The following is a 19,390-nucleotide window of genomic DNA, read 5'->3' as shown; positions in this document are numbered from 1 at the left end:
TAAAAAGACGTTTAACTATAACATACAGATCACAGAGAGACAACAAAAGACACTGTTTTTTGGTTTTTTTTGTCATTAATTTACATATCCGTTTTGACAATGAAACTCTCTCAAATTTTCATCCTAAACCTTGTCTCTAATTATATCTTGTTAGGAGAACTTCTTCCAACGGATTACGTTGATATGAGCGTCGACGCGTTTCGATGGCTTTAGTCAATATTCCATCTTTTTCAAGACCCCAAAGATATATGTCTCTCCTATGTTAGGCACTGGTTGGTTACCATAATTTCACATCCCTTATGTCATTTCTTTTATATCTCTGAAAGTCGTCTGATCTTTAAGGACATTTCTTTCATAAAGAAATCTGTAGATCAATAATATATTAATCAGTTTCACACTCCCTTGTTTTTCTGGTTTGTAGCTCTGTTACCATGTAACTCCAACCTGAAACCCGCCTCCGCTTTTATTTCTGCTCTTAATCTGTCACCATCTCAACACAAAGATGCAAAAAATGCACGTTCTTCTTATTGGTATTGGGGAGTCTAAAGGGAGTTCGTTCTTCCCACCTTCGATTTATCACAGGCAGTCCTTATGGTAGAAATCGTTTTTGTTTCTGCGTGGCGTCCTCCAAACGAAAGGTGTTGAGATGGTGAAAGATTAAGAGCAGAAATAAAAGTGGAGGCGAGGAAAGGCCTAGATGTGGGTGAGTGTTACTGCGAGGTAATGCCTTGATGCGGGGGTGAGTGTGAATGCGAGTAAATTCCTCAATATGGATGTGAATGTGACTGCGAGTAAATTAGTTCATATGGGCGCGAGTGTGACTATGAGTACAAAGATGGATGTGGGTATGAGTGTGACTCTGTTAGAAAGTGTATGGATGTGAGTGTGACTGCGAGGAAATGCATGGATTGGGGTGCGAGTGTGACTCTGTTAGAAAATGTATGGATGTGAGAGTGACTGCCAGGAAATGTATGGATGTGGGTGCGTGTGTGACTTTGCGAGGCAATGTGTCAATGTGGGTGTGAGTGTGACTGCCGGGAAATGCATGGGTGCAAGTGTTACTGTGAGGGAATGCGTGGGTGTGAGTGTGCCTGCGAGGAAATGCATGGATGCAAGTGTTACTGTGAGGGAATGCGTGGGTGTGAGTGTGCCCGCGAGGAAATGCATGGATGCAAGTGTTACTGTGAGGGAATGCGTGGGTGTGAGTGTGCCTGCGAGGAAATGCATGGATGCAAGTGTTACTGTGAGGGAATGCGTGGGTGTGAGTGTGCCCGCGAGGAAATGCATGGATGCAAGTGTTACTGTGAGGGAATGCGTGGGTGTGAGTGTGCCTGCGAGGAAATGCATGGATGCAAGTTTTACTGTGAGGGAATGCGTGGGTGTGAGTGTGCCTGCGAGGAAATGCATGGATGCAGGTGCGAGTGTGACTGAGGGAATGCATGGATCTGAGTGCAAGTGTGACTGCTAGGAAATGTATGGATATGGGTGTGAGTGTGACTGCTAGGAAATGTATGGATGTGTGGGCAAGTGTGACTGTGAGGGAATGCGTGGATGTCAGTGTGTGTGTGACTGCAGAGAAATGCATGGATGTAGGTGTGAGTGTGACGGCTAGAATTCACAGTCGGTCAATCACTTGAAGCACTAAGAGATGTTGCCATTTTCCTATTTATCCTGTGCTTCAGTTTCATAGACATCAATCAGCCTAATGCCTTTTTACCTGTGTCCACCCATGATCTTTCACTGCACCCTCCCTCTGTTATTGGGTTGTATCTTGCAGGCTGTGCCTGGAGGTGATTCCGTTTATAGTCCACCGGTAGCATCCAAAGTTGCTGCACTGCACTGCATGGAAGGGAGAGCACAAGAGATCACATCTACTAAGACATGGCGCTGCTGATGTCATCCTCTTCGCTGCTGCACTTTCTTGTTAGGAAGCATCATGAGCACAGCTTTACACCATAGTGCAAAGGTGCCTGCGTGAGTCTAGCATACGTTTTGAACTAGTAGGGTACCCTTCCAGATTAAAAGCCTATGCTAAGACTGTATGGGGCAGATTTATGTTTCCTGGCGCATCCCTGCAAATCAGCAAGGATGCACCAGGAATGATGCGTCACGCAAGTTTACCCTTGCGCCACACATGATGCGCCGCATTTACAATGCGGCGCATCATGGCGCAGGAATAAACAGATGCGTGATGCATCCGATGGCGTAAGGTTGGCGCAGTGCTTCAGTTGAACTCCAGCACTGTTCCAACCTACCCTATCCCTAACATGGTGCGTCAAGCCTTACGCCTGCTTCAAGCAGGCGCAGGGTTTTGGCGCATCAGCGTTGGGAAAGTGACTCAGTCAAATCTTATAGATTTGACTGAGTCACTTTTCAGGGGCGTTCCTGCGACGGAACGCCCCCCCCTCTGTCGACACGCCCACGTGAAACCTGACGCAGGTTTTACGTGGCGCAGGGCTTTACATCGTGACGCATCTCCATAGATGCGTCAAGATGTAAATATGGCGCAACGTGGCTCAGGGTTTACACCGCCGCTGCGTCACAAAAGTGACGCAACGGCGGCGGAAAAGTGGCGCATCTCCAATATAGATCTGCCCCTATGTGTACAGCAGACTTGTACTTAGAAAGTTTAAAGAAAAGAGTGCCTGTTTGCCTTACTTTAGGTAACTTTGCCCTGGTGCAAAGTGCTAATAAATGTTATCTCTGGTGAGGTTGTATTAGGGCAATGGACGGTGAATTACCAGAATATTAAGTCACCAACCCAGGTGGGTGGGTGCTAGTAGGATTCTGCTGTTTTGTCCAGGGAGCAGGGGCAGTTTCAGACTTTGCAAACAGCCTGATACTGGACAATAGCTCTTAGAAAAAGAGCCTTAGGGGAAACAGAAGGGGGGGGGGAGGGACTCTCACATCAGTGCACATGACTCTTTCCTTACCTCATCTACTTTACCGTCTGCACCATAAGGTGAGTGAGCCTTTGGGGGTATAAACCCCAGTTAGAACTACTGATTGCTGAAAATAGATTCTTGCGGAATCTCCTTTCAGTACCGCAATCTACCCCTAATTTCTCTTTACATCAGGAACTGGGGTTGGGTTATTTATCTGACACTCTGAGCTTGGCGCCGTTACTTTGCTGGCTCAGAGTGTGGCTTAATTTTGATCTAACCTTGAACCAAGAGATATTGCGGGATTGTGTTAAGTTTGACAAAGCGAGTAATATTATGTGGCTTGTTTATGTTGAATCAATGCTTTCTAAATTAGGCCGTCAGGAATTATATGATCACCCTGAGAAAATTAGGAAGGATGACCTGAAATGGGTTAAAAATAATTTTATAAAAATGATGATGGCGGAAAGGGAAGGGCATGAGCTGCAGAAACCTTTAGTTAGGGCTCATTCTCTGATAAAAACAACGTTGTCGACAGAACCCTATCTGCTAATTGTTACTAAGCCGTTTCATCGTTGGCTCCTGACCAGATTTCGATTTAATTTGATACATCTGTCCTTGGGGGACTTTGTGAGGTGGTCTAAACCTGAGGAAGCAGGATTATGTACTTGCGATAATTACTCTATTCAAGATACCCTACACTTCTTACTGTTTTGTAAACACTATACTGCTATCCGGAAGAAGTTTTGGGTTCCATTACTTCGTAAGAGGGGCTTTCAACAGGCCAAACCTGCTTTACTTTGTTTGCAAATGTTAACTGACACGTGGGAAATTTTTAACATTGCTTCTTTTTTAGTGGCCGCCGTTAGAATCAGGGGGAAAATTATAGATAGTTGACATTTTGGAACCTATATCAGATAGAATATACATCGATTCTCGGTCCCTTATGTACTTTTACAATTTGTTTAAATTCCTAGTGGTTAAACTGATTGATGTTCCAGTTAAGTAATTTTCAAAATATGTTGGTTTGTGACGGGCTGGTAATTTATTAGTGAGTACGTTTCTGTACGTATCTTAGCCTTGATGGTTATGAAATAATTTTTAAGGATATATTTATGATTGAGCATAACAATGTTATTTATTGTATTTGTATTTGTCTATGAATGTAATTGTTGTTTTGTACTTTTATGATTTTAATTAATCGAATAAAGTGGATTGATTGATTGAGTGAGCATTTTACGTCTCACTAGAGTTAGTGGAAGAACCCACCGGGTGCACAGCGAGGATGGAAGGGACTTCTCCCACAGAGAGACAGTGCTCATTACGGCTGTGAATATAAAATTTACTGATTTGGGACCGTTGCCTCCCTGTTATGTAAGAACCCCCTTGTTAAAAATAGTGTATGTTTGCTGTAATCTGGTTACAGGGTATAATTACCCTGACAGCCAGGTACTCACGAGTAGGCTCTCGTTTGGACCACAGTGACGCAAAGCACTGCATCAATTTACTTACCATTATAAGAGGCCCAAGTGCAGCGTGAGTGCCTAGTCAATACTTAGGCCTCTATAATTATTTGACTCAGTACAATGCAGCAAGACAACTTGCTGCATTGTGTCTGCGCCACCTATGAAGATATGGTGCAGTCCTGCTCTCTCCTTGCGCTGGCAAACTTGTGGCTGCCAAGCACCAATGCAGGCACCCATTGCGGGCCAGATCGATTATGTGCAGGAATGGATAACTTCTTGCACAAAAATAATCCTGAGAGGCATTTTCCTCTTTCTAAGTGTGCTGCAAAATGCTGCACACTTAGCAAGAGGAAGCAACAAGGAGAAATAAGGATATTTCTCCTTGTTGCAGCTCTATCGGGAAGACATACAATGTTGACGCACTCTCAGATTTACCAGTCATGGTAAATCTGGGAATACAACTTAATACATGGGTGGATGCGTGGGAACACCCACGACCCACCCATGTAACACCTTCCAGGCACAGAGTAACACAAAGTATATCTATACCCAAACTCAGACTGCTAACCCTCTCCGGCACTTAGGTCAGCACCAACGACAAACACTGCCAGATGAGAAGGATGGTACTGGGGGTGGATGTCAGGTATGGGCACAGCGGATACATTTACTTTTCTTTCACAATTTAATTTGTATTTTTTGTCATGTTCAATTTGTTGGTCATACACAAACAGCCCTGATGCACCGCAGGGGGTTCTTTCATTTAAGGATTCTCTTATCTACCAACCAGAATATGTCTGATATCTTTATTTTATGCACTTCTCTTTTAACTCACAGAAACTCTGCAATGAACAATGACGCAAAAGACAAGCAGAGACTGTTCGATGTGAATCAAACAAAAGACACCCTGAGACACCTGGGTCACCTTGGAGAGGCAGAGACTGACACATGGGGCCAAATTTATCAAATCTTTGCATCACCCTTGTGCCATGCAAGGTTAATTACCAGTGACACAAAACCTAGATGAGATTTATCAAGCTGCATAAGGCCACCAAGCATGGCCCCGTATGGTTTGGTAAATATGGAGTAACGCAAGGCAGCGACTTCCATACTCTGCCCCAGGGAAGTGTTCCCACACATCCATCCATGGATTTTGGCATATTGCCAGATTTACCACGAGTAGTAGACCTGCGAATGTGGAATCCGGGGGAGGCGTAACAAGGAGAAATATTGTTATTTAGCCTTGTTTTTCCTCTGTCTATATGTGCTGCAAAATTCCGCACATGTAGTAAAAATGAAAAATCCTCAAAGGGTTGTTTTTTTGCAGGGAGGGTGAGAAATCCTGCCTGCTAGGTAGGCACCCATGTACCATGGTGCAAGGGTGCCTGCATTGGCGCTAGGCAGCACACAGTGCGCCAGCACAAGGAGAGGACAGGAATACACCATATCATTTTAAATATGGTGTATTCCTGCTCTGTCGTGCAGTGCAGCGCAGCAATGAGTCTTGCTGCTCTGCGTGACATTTTGATAAATATGCCCCTTGCTACTCTTAGACTGCCAGTCCCTCGTCCTTTCCCAACATTTTCCCAAATTCTGCTGGGAAAATGATTAGCTTTGGTGTAAGAATTAAGGGGCATATTATCAAGGTCCGGCGTTAATAGAAGCCCATGTTCTGGTGTCAACATGGGCTTCTATGGGAATTCACATCGGCATATTATCAAGCCCATTATCGCCGCTTTAGCGGCAGTTTTCTGCCGATAAAGCGTCGATAATTTTAACGCCGGACCTTGATAATATGCCCCTAAAAGAGATGTGTGAAAAAAAGACAATTTTATATTAAGCGCTCCCTCTGCCACAGAAATACAGCCATGCTAGTGAGCATTTGGTATAAATTGGCATTTCTGGTGGCGGTGCCGCAAGGCAGCTGCCTACAGTGCCTTTAATGTATCACCAACCCTGAAAATTACTACCTAATGAAAATGAAAGACTGAAAATGTGTCAACCGTGGAAAAAAATTTCAAAAAACAGTGGAGAAGGCATGCACGGAAATAGAAGAAACAAGATACAGAGAACAACCTGCATTTCCCAAGAAACAGCATGGAAATGGAAATGCCCTATTTTGTTTAATAGTAATATTAAACATTGGCCGTTATCACTTTATTTATATACACCAAATACGTTTTTAATTCGTCATGAAAAACACACATAATATAGTAATGTAATATCCCCTACTTGCCACTAGATGTCAGTGCTTCACCCTTTAATGCCGTCTTAAAGCCCTGAAGGAATACAAACGTCACTAGACAAATGGAACTCAATATTCGACTCCAGTCCCGAACAAGCAATGGCATCGCCAAAAGGTCTTCTTGCCTATGGGACCTTAAAAGTGTTTAGCCAGAGTAATTGGTTTAAAAATGTGTTTAAGCTATGTCGTAGAGCACTGTGGCTGCTGTACAGCATGTTGAAAAGTTATCATAAAAAAGTGTTATAAGAATTTTTGTTACCTTATATATAACCAAGAAGACATTATGTACAACTGAACGAACCTATTAAAAAAATAATTAACATAAAAAATGTCTTCAAGGTTTTTTGTCTGTGCGATGTTGACAACTTCCTCCTGCCTGTTCTAATGCTTGTTTGTTATGGTTTTTTTTTTGTTATGAGGGGGTGGAGGGAAATAAACAATGGGAGGGTGGAGATTAGGAAATAGTACCTGAATTTCAACAAAAGCAGCGAACGGACTTTATGGGAGAAGCAACAGATGCCAGATTCTGAAGGCAGACTGAGGTGGTGCTGAGTGATGCTGAGGTGGTGGTAATGTGCTGATGCGGCGGTGATGTGGAGTGATACTGAGATGGTGCTTAGAGATGCTGAGGTGGTGCTGAATGATGCTGTGGTGCTGAGTCATGCTGAGGTGGTGATACTGCACTGGTGCTCGGGTGGTGCAGAGCTGGTGCTCAATTGGTGCCGAGTGATGTGTTGGTGCTGTGCTGACGTGATGCTGTGCTGATGCTGAGGTTGTGCTGCGCTGCTGCTGAAGTGGTGCTGTGTTGGTGCTGAATTGCTGCTGAGGTGGGGTTGTGCTGGTGCTGAGGTGGGGATGCATTGGTGGTGGTTCACTGATGCAGAAGTGCTGTTGTGCTGATGCTGAGATGGTGCTATGTTGAGGTGGTGCTGCGCTGGTGCTGAGGTGGTTCTGCACTGATGCTGTAGTGGGGCTGCATTCGTGTGGAGTTGGTGCTGCGCTGGTGCACTGATGCAGAGGTGGTGCTGTGCTATTGCTGAGTGATGCTGTAGTGGCGCTGAGTGTTGCTGTGCTGGTGCTGAGTGATGCTGTGCTGGTGCTGAGTGATGCAGTGCTGGTGCTGAGTCATACTATGGTGGTGGTTCTGCGCTGGTGCTCAGGTGGTGCTGATTGATGCTGATCTGGTGCTGTGCTGAGGTGATCCTGTGCTGGTGCTGAGGTGGTGTTGCGCTAGTGCTCCACTGATGCTGAGTTGGTGCTGCTCTACTGATGGTCCACTAATAAGGATGTGGTGCTGTGCTGATGCTGGAATACTGCTGTGCTGATGCTGAAGTGATGCTTTGGTGGTGCTCAGGTGGTGCTGAGTGATGCTGACGTGGCGGTACTGCGCTAGTGCTCAGGTGGTGCTGATGCTGAGATAGTGCTGTGCTGAAGCTGAGATAGTGCTGTGCTGATGCTGAGATAGTGCTGTGCTGATGCTGATGTGGTGCTGTTGTGGTGCTTAGGTACAGCTGCGCTGATGCAGAGGTGGCGCTGCGCTTATACGGAGATGGCGCTGCATTGATGCTGTGCTGGTGCTCAGTTGGTGGTGCACTGGTGCTGAGTGATACTAAGGAGGTGGTGCTGAGGCGGTGGTGTGCTTGTGTAGAGGTGGTGCTGAGGTGCTGAGGGAGTCGCCTCCCACCCTGAAACCGGCAACAATCAGCAAATCACCAAGACAAGTCAGCTAGTACACCCTGGAGCTCAGAACCACCAAGGCAACTGTCTTCTACTCGAGAAGTAATGGCACATCACCAAGGACCCCTCCGACAGAACAGCAGACAAGACAGCACTCAACGACCACCACCAGCACATCAAGTTGGCCAAAATTCCAAGAGGCCGCAACCATTACACTGCACGAACCCTACACACATAGACAGAACACTCACTCACAGAAACAATCTCCCTGTTTGCAAACGGTCAGTTCCTCTCATTCGCAAAGTCTGATCTCCCAAGAGGACAGTTGCTCGCGCATGGACAATTGGTGGCAGACTGACGCCGCACCTGGCACATGACAGACACCGAGCCGACTACGCACCCTGTCCATCATGCAATATTATAGATGGACCCTGGGCATCACAAAGTGACCTGGTTCTATACGGCAATCTGAGAGCTTGGCGCAGTCACACTCACCCTCCTTTAGAAAAGTGGGAGACAGAATTTCAGAGGCCACTCCATGACAGAGAATGGGAACAAGCATTGGAATTCCCCCAAAAAGTATACCGCAATCACCGATTAAAAAACATACAACACTACCTATTACACTGGGCATACCTAACACCGGAAACCTTCCAATTTTACTACCCGAACACGCAATTTGTATGCCCTAGATACCAAGAACCTAGCACGACTTTTCTCCACATGTTCTGGAGTTGTCCGACGCAACAATTCTACTGGAGCACGACACAGGCTACACTGCGCGAGGTGACGGGGCTTGCAGACATTACCCCATGGGAAGCCAGTACGTGAGGTATATGCAAGCGTCGGAAGCATCACAAAGTAGAAACTCGATTTGCATCCCTAGCCCTCCTACTAGCCAAACGACGCATAGCTATGCACTGGAGGACCCAGATGGGACCGCCACTTGCTGATTGGAGAGGGGCAGTCATTAAATGGGGAGCATTAGAGGAAGATGCGCTAAGGCACGAGGAAGTCCGTGGCACTCGGAAACATCAGATCTCCATGCAATGGGCGACACTATTCCACACCTTCAAGCATACTACGCCACACACAATATCTTCATAGATAACACTACCCTCCTCCCAAGCACCCCAGGAAGAATGTCACTCAAGCAGCGAACAGGATAACCACACCGTTGCGCCTAACTCGCAGGGTACGGATGCAGGACAAATACAAATACCATCCATACCTCACACCCAGTTAAGGCATTCTCCCTTGAGAGCTGATTCAAAGTGGCTAGAAGCTAAAACTCATTACAATGCTCATCTACATTCAGCAACATACATATCCTCCTACACAGTGTATCCCTGCTTATTTCACCCTCGGTTCAAGTTATGCTCCTCATTGCAGAACAATATTACACTATTAGAACTAATATTAGGTGACAAATACCGCTATGATATACACCATGAAGCTAAATTCTTTATTATAATTTAAAACGAGCATAAAGTGTGGAAGTAAAGTGATAAACGGTAACAATGCCTACAGCTGAAATGATAATTTACTAAAATGCATGTATGAACTCTTACGATGTGAAATTTGACAGTCAATTATGTTGTTTATTACTTGTGCACAATGAACATCAAGTAAAAAGAATTTACAAAAAAAATCAAGAAGGCCACAAGAGCAGCCATCACTGGCCGCATTGACGCCGCAGACAAGCACACCAAGGGGAACATTTAAAAATCATCAAGGAGTTCTCCAACCCGACTGGCACAGAAACACAGACGTCCCTCCTAACAACTCAGCGACTGATTATCCGATTACTTCAACAGCAAGATTGCCAACATCTACAATAACTTTAACTCCCAACCCACCTCGCTCAGCCTAGACAACCTCAGCAAACCCCAGCCGAGCCATAACTACCTGGTGACCACTCGACATCCAGACCACCATGACCATCATGTCCTCCATCCACTCCGGGCCACCCACAACCCCTGCCCACACCATCTTTTCAAACTCAGTTCAAACATATTCAGCCTTGAACTCACCAACCTCCTCAAAGCTTCCATCTTCACAGTATCCTTTCTAGATGGATGGAAGCAAGCAGACATCTGCCCCTCCTAAAGAAGCCCTCAGCCTATCCTGCTACCTCAAAAACTACTGGACGATCTCTCTGTTTCCATACCCAGCCAAAGTACTCGAGGAGGCCATCAACCGACAGCTCACGAGTACCCAGGACAAAACCACCTACTTGATGCATCACAATCAGGTTTCCTGGACAATCATAGCACCGAGACCACACTCATCGCCACAACTGACGGCATCAGAACCCTCCTCAACCAAGGAGAAACAGTGGCTTTGATTCACCTTGACCTGTCTGCAGCATCGACACCTTCGCCTACCACATCCTCTTCGACAGACTTCACAACATAGGCATTCAACAACACACCCTAAAGTGGATCATCTCATTGCTCTCAGGACGCACTCAGAGCAGCCGTCTACCTCCTTGCATCTCAGCTCCCAATTACATAATATGCTGCATGCCCCAAGGATCATCCCTCAGCCCCACTCTGTTCAACATTTACATAACCCCATTATGGACATAGTCGGATCCCACAGACTCAGCATCATCTCCTACACCAATGGCACTCAACTCATCCTCTCGCTCACCAAGGACCCCTTTAACACCAAAACCAACCTCCATCACGCCATGACGGATGTAGCTGAGTGGATGAGAAACAGCTGCCTCAAACTGAACTCCAACAAACAGAGGTACTGATCTTCAGAATGAACACTTCTACCTGGGACCGCAGTTGGTGGCCGGAAGAACTAGGAGCCAGACCCACACTGACTGACCATGCTCGCAACCTCGGCATAATCCTCTAAAGCCAACTCACCATGAAACAACAAGTCACCTCAGTAGCCTCTTCCTGCTTTCACACCCTCCGCATGCTCTACAAAAGTTTCAGATGGATCCCAGTAAACACTAGAAAGATCGTTGCACTAGCCCTTGTCACCAGCCACCTTGATTACGGCAATGCGCTCCACACTGGTATCTCTACCCAGCTCACCAGAAGACTCCAGAAAAATCTAACACAGCTGCCAGGCTCATCCTGGACCTCCCCAAAAGTACCCACATCTCTCCTTACCTCAGATATCTCCACTGGCTCTCTGTCCAGAAAAGATGCCAGTTTAAGACACTGACACATGCCTACAAAGCCCTGCACAAACAAGGCCCTTCCTATATCAACTGGCTGTACTTCCATTTTCCCTTAAGACACCAGCACTCCTCTTCACTCGCCCTTGCACATGTGCCACGCACCCATTGCGCCCACAGCAGGGGCAGTGCATTCTCCTACATAGCCGCCAAAGCCTGAAATTACTTTCTCTTACACCTCTGAATGGCACCCTCCCTGGCAGTCTTCATAAAGCAACTCGTGGTGCTGAGTGATGCTTCGGTGGTGCTCAAGTGGTGCTGTGCTGGTGCTTAGCTGGTGCTGAGGTGATGCTGTACTGGTGCTAAGGTGGTACTGTACTGATGCTGTGGTAGGGCTGCACTGGTGCTGCGTTGGTGGCGCGCTGGTGTTGGAGCACTGATGTGGAGGTGGTGCTGTGCTGATGCTGAGGTGGTGCTGTGGTAGTGTTGAGTGATGCTGAGGAGTTGCTGCACTGGTAATGAGGTGGGGGTGCGCGATGCTGTAGTGGCACTGAGTGATGCTGTGCCGGTGCTGAGTGATGCTGTGGTTATGCTGAGTCATGCTAAAGTGGTGGTGCTGTGCTATTGCTGATTTATGCTGAGCTGGTGCTGTGCTGAGGTAATGCTATGCTGATGCTGCTGTGCTGATGGTAAAATGTTGCTGCATTGGTGCTGCATTGCTACTGAGCAGGTGCTCTACTGGTGTTCCACTGATGCTGAGTTGGTGCTGCACTGCTGGTGGTGCACTGATAAGGAGGTGGTGCTGTGCTGATGCTAAGATGCTGCTGTGCTGATGCTGAAATGGTGCTGTGGTGGTGCTTGGGTGATGCGGAGTGATACTGAGGTGGTACTGAGTGATGCTGTGGTGGTGCTGAGCGATGCTGAAGCGATACTGAGTGGTGTTTAGATGGTGGTGCTACGTTGATGCTTAGGTGGTGCTGAGCTGGTGCTCAGGTGATTCTGATTTGATGCTGTGGCGATACTGTGCTGATGCGGAGGTGGTGGTGCACCTGTGCTTAATTTGAGCCGGGGCTTTCCGGTGCTAAGCACCAGCACTTAATTGGTTTCCGGTGCTCTTCACCCACACCTAATTGTCAACACCACCAGTGGCGTAACAAAAGTTTAAGGGGCCCCCCTGCAATGGACACGGAGGGGACTCGCTCCGGATTTAATCCGGAGCGCTAAGGCCCGAGTACTGTGCTGAGGGGGCCCTCTGCAGCTCGGGGCCCCCCCCCCACACCGCAGGGGATGCGGGGACCTGTGTTACGCCCCGGAACACCATACATAGAACAGTCTACCACATGGTGGCCCTGCTCATCTATTTTAGAGATGAGCAGAACAACAGTTATTTAGGAATAAAATATACATTAAGATTGCAAATACCGGCCTTCCCAGCCATTCCTTTAGCTTTGGAGACCTGGAATAATCTGAACTGTCTCATTTACATGCGAGAGATGATTAGTAGTTGTTTTGGCGGTAAACAGACATAATATCGATTAAAAAATATCGACTGGAGAGAATATCGAGTTTTTAATATAGAATGGACAGAATATCGAATTGCCAAAATATAGTGGTGAAGAATATCGAAAATCAGGTAAGAAATATCGATTTAAATAATATAGAAGTAAGTAATATCGACAGTCATAATATAGTTGTTAAAAATATCGATTTTTTTTATTGTGTTTTAAGTGTTCGTATATGTGTAAAAAGTATGTATTAATTTTGGAATGTATGTTTGAATATTTTTAAAGTAATGAATTTTATGTTATTTAATTTTTGTGTAATTTAATTCCGTAGCGAGTTGTGGGTTTATAGGGGATTAGGGTGGGAAGTAATTTAATTATAGTACATTAAATAATAATTTTTAGGAATTCATAATTATTTATAATTTAATTTTGTGTTTTACTTCTGTAGCGGGTTGTGGGTTTATAGGGGAATAGGGTGGGAAGTAATTTAATTGTTATTAGGTAATTATTAATTGGTATTGAAAATTAATTGGTTGTTGATTAATTATTAATTGGTAAATAATTTGTATTAATTGGTAATTAATTTGTATTAATTGTTTAATTGATAATTATGTTAATTGTATTAATTTTTGTAGCGGGTTGTGGGTTTATAGGGGAATATGGTGGGAAGTAATTTAATTGTAAATATTTAATTACTGAAATAATTTTTGTATATTGATAATTAATTTATTATTAATTAATTATTTGTATCTATTAATTTTTTGGTATTGAAAAATAATTGGTTGTTAATTAATTATGAATAAGTAATTAATTAAAAAAAATTATTGGTATTTATAATTAATTAATTATTAAGGTGCCGATTCCGATCCGGTAAAACCCGGGTACAAATGGTCGTACGGAGCGTTATTTCCGTCCGACTCGTACCCGGGAAAAATACCTTACAAACTCGCAAGTACGATTCGCACAGAAATACCATTTCCGTACGAGTCGTAAAAGACACCGACCGGCAAAAAAATACATACAAATCTGATTCTGGACGGCGCATACGCGGCGTCCGGACGGAGTCAGGCAGCGTTTTACGGACCAGCAAGTACGATTCGTGCCGACGTCACTCCGCACGTAGCATTTTTTACGGGAGCCAAAAACTGCCGGGAAATTGAGGACGACGCGAGCAAGGAGCACCGGTACGCGACGGACAGCGATGGACCCCAACCTACGCGTCATCCCCGCCCTCATAGCCTACGACCTCGTGTTCAGAAACCGACGCAGACGCCGCAGAAGGTCAGAACAACCCCCAGGGGCTAAGGGGGTGTGTGTGCAAGGGGCAGGAAACATAACCCACACCCCACAAAATACTAATACATCCTGCACATTAATTACCTCCATGGTCTGGTCACTTTGGGGGGCGTGTCCACCAATCCCACGTCCCGCCACAACGGAAGTGGACGTGGACGCGTACCCGTCACCACCACAATGGTGGTACGGGACGTACCCACGCCCCTCAGAGCGTGGGTACGGACCGTACCCACGCCCCCCAGAGCGTGGGTACGGCCCGTACCACCATTGTAGTGGTGATGTAGGGGTACGCGTGTACGGCCCGTACCCACGCCCCAGAGCGTGGGTACGGGCCGTACCACGCGTACCCCTACGTCACCGCCACTATGTGGGACGGCCGTACCCACGCCCCCAGAGCGTGGGTACGGTCCGTACACGCGTACCCCTACATCACTACTACAATGGTGGTACGGCCCGTACCCACGCTCCCCAGAGCGTGAATACGGGCCGTACCACGAGTACCCCTACGTCACCGCCACTATGGTGGTACGGCCCGTACCCACGCCCCCAGAGCGTGGGTACGGGCCGTACCACCATTGTAGTGGTGATGTAGGGGTACGTGTGAACGGACCGTACCCACGCCCCCAGAGCGTGGGTACGGTCCGTACACGCGTACCCCTACATCACCACTACAATGGTGGTACGGACCGTACCCATGCCCCCAAAGCTTGGGTACGGTCCGTACCCATACATCACCACAACTATGGTGGTACGGACCGTACCCACGCTCTGAGGGCATGGGTACGGGCCGTACCACGGGTACCCCCACAGCCCCATTACATGATGGATACAAGGCGTACACACGCCACGGATGTAGGTGTACGGCTTGGTGCAGCACATCAGCTGTAAATTGGGGGTGGTGTATGCCCAGGACAGCAGTGTACCACAGCAAGGGCGCAAGTGGGTGGGTGGGTGGATGCAGAGGACTCCCAGCAGTGCCCAGACATATGAGGGGTGGGTGCAGAGGACTTCCAGCAGTGCCCAGACATATGAGGGGTGGGTGCCTATCACTCCCAGCAGTGCCCAGACATATGAGGGGTGGGTGCCTATCACTCCCAGCAGTGCCCAGACATATGAGGGGTGGGCGCCTATCACTCCCAGCAGTGGACAGACATATGAGGGGTGGGTGCAGAGGACTCCCAGCAGTGCCCAGACATATAAGGGGTGGGTGCAGAGGACCCCCAGCAGTGCCCAGACATATGAGGGGTGGGTGCCTATCACTCCCAGCAGTGCCCAGACATATGAGGGGTGGGTGCCTATCACTCCCAGCAGTGCCCAGACATATGAGGGGTGGGTGCCTATCACTCCCAGCAGTGGACAGACATATGAGGGGTGGGTGCAGAGGACTCCCAGCAGTGCCCAGACATATGAGGGGTGGGTGCAGAGGACCCCCAGCAGTGCCCAGACATATGAGGGGTGGGTGCCTATCACTCCCAGCAGTGCCCAGACATATGAGGGGTGGGTGCCTATCACTCCCATTAGTGCCCAGACATATGAGGGGTGTGTGCCTATCACTCCCAGCAGTGCCCAGACATATGAGGGGTGGGTGCCTATCACTCCCAGCAGTGCCCAGACATATGAGGGGTGGGTGCAGAGGACTCCCAGCAGTGCCCAGACATATGAGGGGTGGGTGCCTATCACTCCCAGCAGTGGACAGACATATGAGGGGTGGGTGCCTATCACTCCCAGCAGTGCCCAGACATATGAGGGGTGGGTGCAGAGGACCCCCAGCCGTGCCCAGACATATAAGGGGTGTGTGCCTATCACTCCCAGCAGTGGACAGACATATGAGGGGTGGGTGCAGAGGACTCCCAGCAGTGCCCAGACATATGAGGGGTGGGTGCAGAGGACCCCCAGCAGTGCCCAGACATATGAGGGGTGTGTGCCTATCACTCCCAGCAGTGGACAGACATATGAGGGGTGGGTGCAGAGGACTCCCAGCAGTGCCCAGACATATGAGGGGTGGGTGCCTATCACTCCCAGCAGTGGACAGACATATGAGGGGTGGGTGCAGAGGACTCCCAGCAGTGCCCAGACATATGAGGGGTGGGTGCCTATCACTCCCAGCAGTGCCCAGACATATGAGGGGTGGGTGCAGAGGACTCCCAGCAGTGCCCAGACATATGAGGGGTGGGTGCAGAGGACTCCCAGCAGTGGACAGAGACATGGGAGTGGGGGCAGAGGACTCCCAGCAGGGGACAGAGACATGGGGTGGTGTACATCATTATCAGATGACCACAGCTCCATGGGTGAATGTACGTATCTCTAACTTAGGACAATGATGATAGTGCCATAACAACACATCACTGACAGCAGTGTCCCACTCCCAGGAGGAAGGAGGTCTTACCCCCACTGCATGACACACCACATGTGGGTGTGAGGACAAATAACACATGCATACCCACCCCTGGCAGATGCAGCACAATACACACACTGAGATCATGCCACAAGACTGTATAGTCATGTCACTGCCTAACAAACTAAGAGAGCCAAAGAGAACACACACTGACACGCACATCCCAGGACTGATAGGAATGATCAGGTGCTGGGCTAGCCACCAAGATGTTGTCTGTCATGGAAGGAATAGGGTGGAGTTCCCACAGATACAATGGCCACAATTGTGAGTCAGGTGTTCAAATACCCAGCAGAACAAGTACCATATGTTTACTAGGCTGGGATTACACACATGCATTGTGCGGAAAAGGGACCATTTATCCATGAAGGCATGGCAAAATACTCTATACACAAGTACAGTGAGTACCAAGGATGGCACAGACGATGCAGCCGGACACATTGCTGAGCAGGCATGACCAGAGTTGAAGGGATCCATCACCAACAAAGGACATGTAGACACAGGGCAACACAACAATTGTGCAACTCTCTGCAGGGGAGATGTCAGGTGCCACAGAGGAAGCAACACCCCTTGGGACAATGTCTCCAAACACAAAGAGCATACACGACAAAGAATCTTTGCAGAGATCTTGTGATGACACGCAGATACCAGGTTCCACCCCATAAGCAGCAGACTACAACATTTCCCTGAAACATAACACATGCCCACAACCCCAACTCCTGTAGCATCAGCATCAGCATCAGCATCAAAACCTGAAATGCAAGACTTTTCAAACGCAAAAGAAAATGCTTTATTCAGCATGAAAATAATAATGTGTAAACGAGACTATTCACAAAGGCCAATGGCCAGTCCATATCATCAGTCCTTGGGGGGGGACACATGGCCATGCGTCTCCCCTAGCTTGCCTGCACATCACAAGACTGGGTCGTCGACTGGGGGGGGGACATCATGTGGGGAAGGACCAGGCACCGCAGGGACAGGAGGGGGAAGGGTAGGTGTGGTGGGTGCAGGGACGGACGACTCCACCACAGGGGGTGGGGCAGCGCCAAAGGTGGAGGCGAGCTCAGCGCTGCACACTTCTGACAGTTCTTCAAGCGTCTCCCCTGCACCCGGAGAAACAACAGGCCCCAAGGAGGTTGGGGGGGTCGGAGGGATGGGTTGCAGCGCTACTGAGGGAGGTGGTGGACGGGCTGGGGGACTTAACTCCCCTACCGGTGGAGTGCCGTGACCGTTTGCGTCCAGGTGAACTTGTGAGGCTGAGGCCCAGCCCAGCAAAGTAGGCCTCCTTCTCCGAATCTGGGGCAAGGGGAGTGACATAGGAGGGACTGGGGAGTGAGTCATGTGGACGAGGACTGTGGCTGCGTGCCTGCCTGTGTGCCCCAGACCCAGTGGGTGTGCCTGCTACCCCCTGAGTGTGCGTGTCAGGAGGTGTGCGCTTGCCCTTACGTGGTGGTGTACTGCTTCTGTCTGGTGGGGTGCGTGTGTGTGGATGTCTTGGTGTGCTTGGGACAGGCATGGGTGTTGGACTTGTGGATGGGCCAGGGGTAGGGGGGAGGCAGCGCTGCAGGTGACTCGCTACTGCCGTCAGTGACGAGTCCAGAGACCTCAGCAACATCCGTTGGTCAGACATCGCTGAAGACATGCCCTCCATGTACAACACCATCTGGGTCAGCAGTCTGGTGTGGCCATGGAGGACAGTCAGGATCGATGTCTGCCCAACTTGCAACTGCCGCTGAATGTCCACAGACTCGGCAGTGAGGGCAGCAGGGGGGACAGGGGCAGGGGGTGCGGTGCCTGGCACGAAGGAGACATGGTGTGGCCTAGCACGGACAGAAGTGACCCGAGCAAGTGGGAGGGTGGTGATGGGAATGGAGGGGGCGGCGAGAGATGTACTGCTGCTCTCAGCTGTGGGAGCAGCCTCCGCCCCCTCTGGGAGCTCAGCCTCGGACCCGTCTGCCTCGTAGTCTGTGTTGGTACTGGGCAGGTCCTCCGCCTCACTCCCCTCGCCCTCCGTGCCACTAGATTCCACCGACTCCACAGCAGTGGTGGCACCACTGCTCGATCCCTCCTCCACGTCCGTGCCGGTGTCTCCCTCGGTGTCCTCCGATGATGCTGTGGGCAAGGTGAAGAGACAGGAAAAAATCAGTCACCAGTATACATCTGACACATGAGTCCAAACAAAATAGGCAACACTGCATATCAGGAAAGGCATCAGGAGTAACATCTAGGATACTCCCCACATATGTAAACCCTGCACTGCCCAGTTGGTTGACGCACCATGCCACTTGCAAACAATGAAAATTAGGACACAACAGCAAATAACTTGAAATCACAAGATCATGAGAAGCTAGTGTCTGGGATCAGTTGAGCACCGCAAGACTATGAAGGCATGCCACCTCTTGTTCACTGTGAAACAAACACCCAAGGCCAAATACCACATGCCAATGCAAAAGGTGTCCCCACACTCAGAGACCTGTGAGTACTTTTGACACCCCAAAGAAATACATTGTGACTCCTGGAGAATCACAACCCTTTACAAAATGGACATGTCTAGCATGTGTGAATGTGGCACTCTGTGAACACAACACACATGTGTCTGTATAGCAGAAGTCACACAAGGAGGTGCACACCAAACTACATGTACACAGTCATTGTCTGAGCTGCCAGACTCATTCAAATCAGCCACTGTTAGGCAGAAATGGCGTAGCAGTAAGTACATATACATGGCACCAGGGTGGTCTGGATGACTTGACATTCGTAAGTTGGTATCAGCAACAACCAAGGACTA

This window comes from Triturus cristatus, chromosome 4_2, assembly GCF_964204655.1.
Source record: "Triturus cristatus chromosome 4_2, aTriCri1.1, whole genome shotgun sequence".
Taxonomy (NCBI): Eukaryota; Metazoa; Chordata; class Amphibia; order Caudata; family Salamandridae; genus Triturus; species Triturus cristatus.
The sequence above is the reverse complement of the archived record's forward strand: the minus strand, read 5'-3'. Positions refer to the sequence as shown.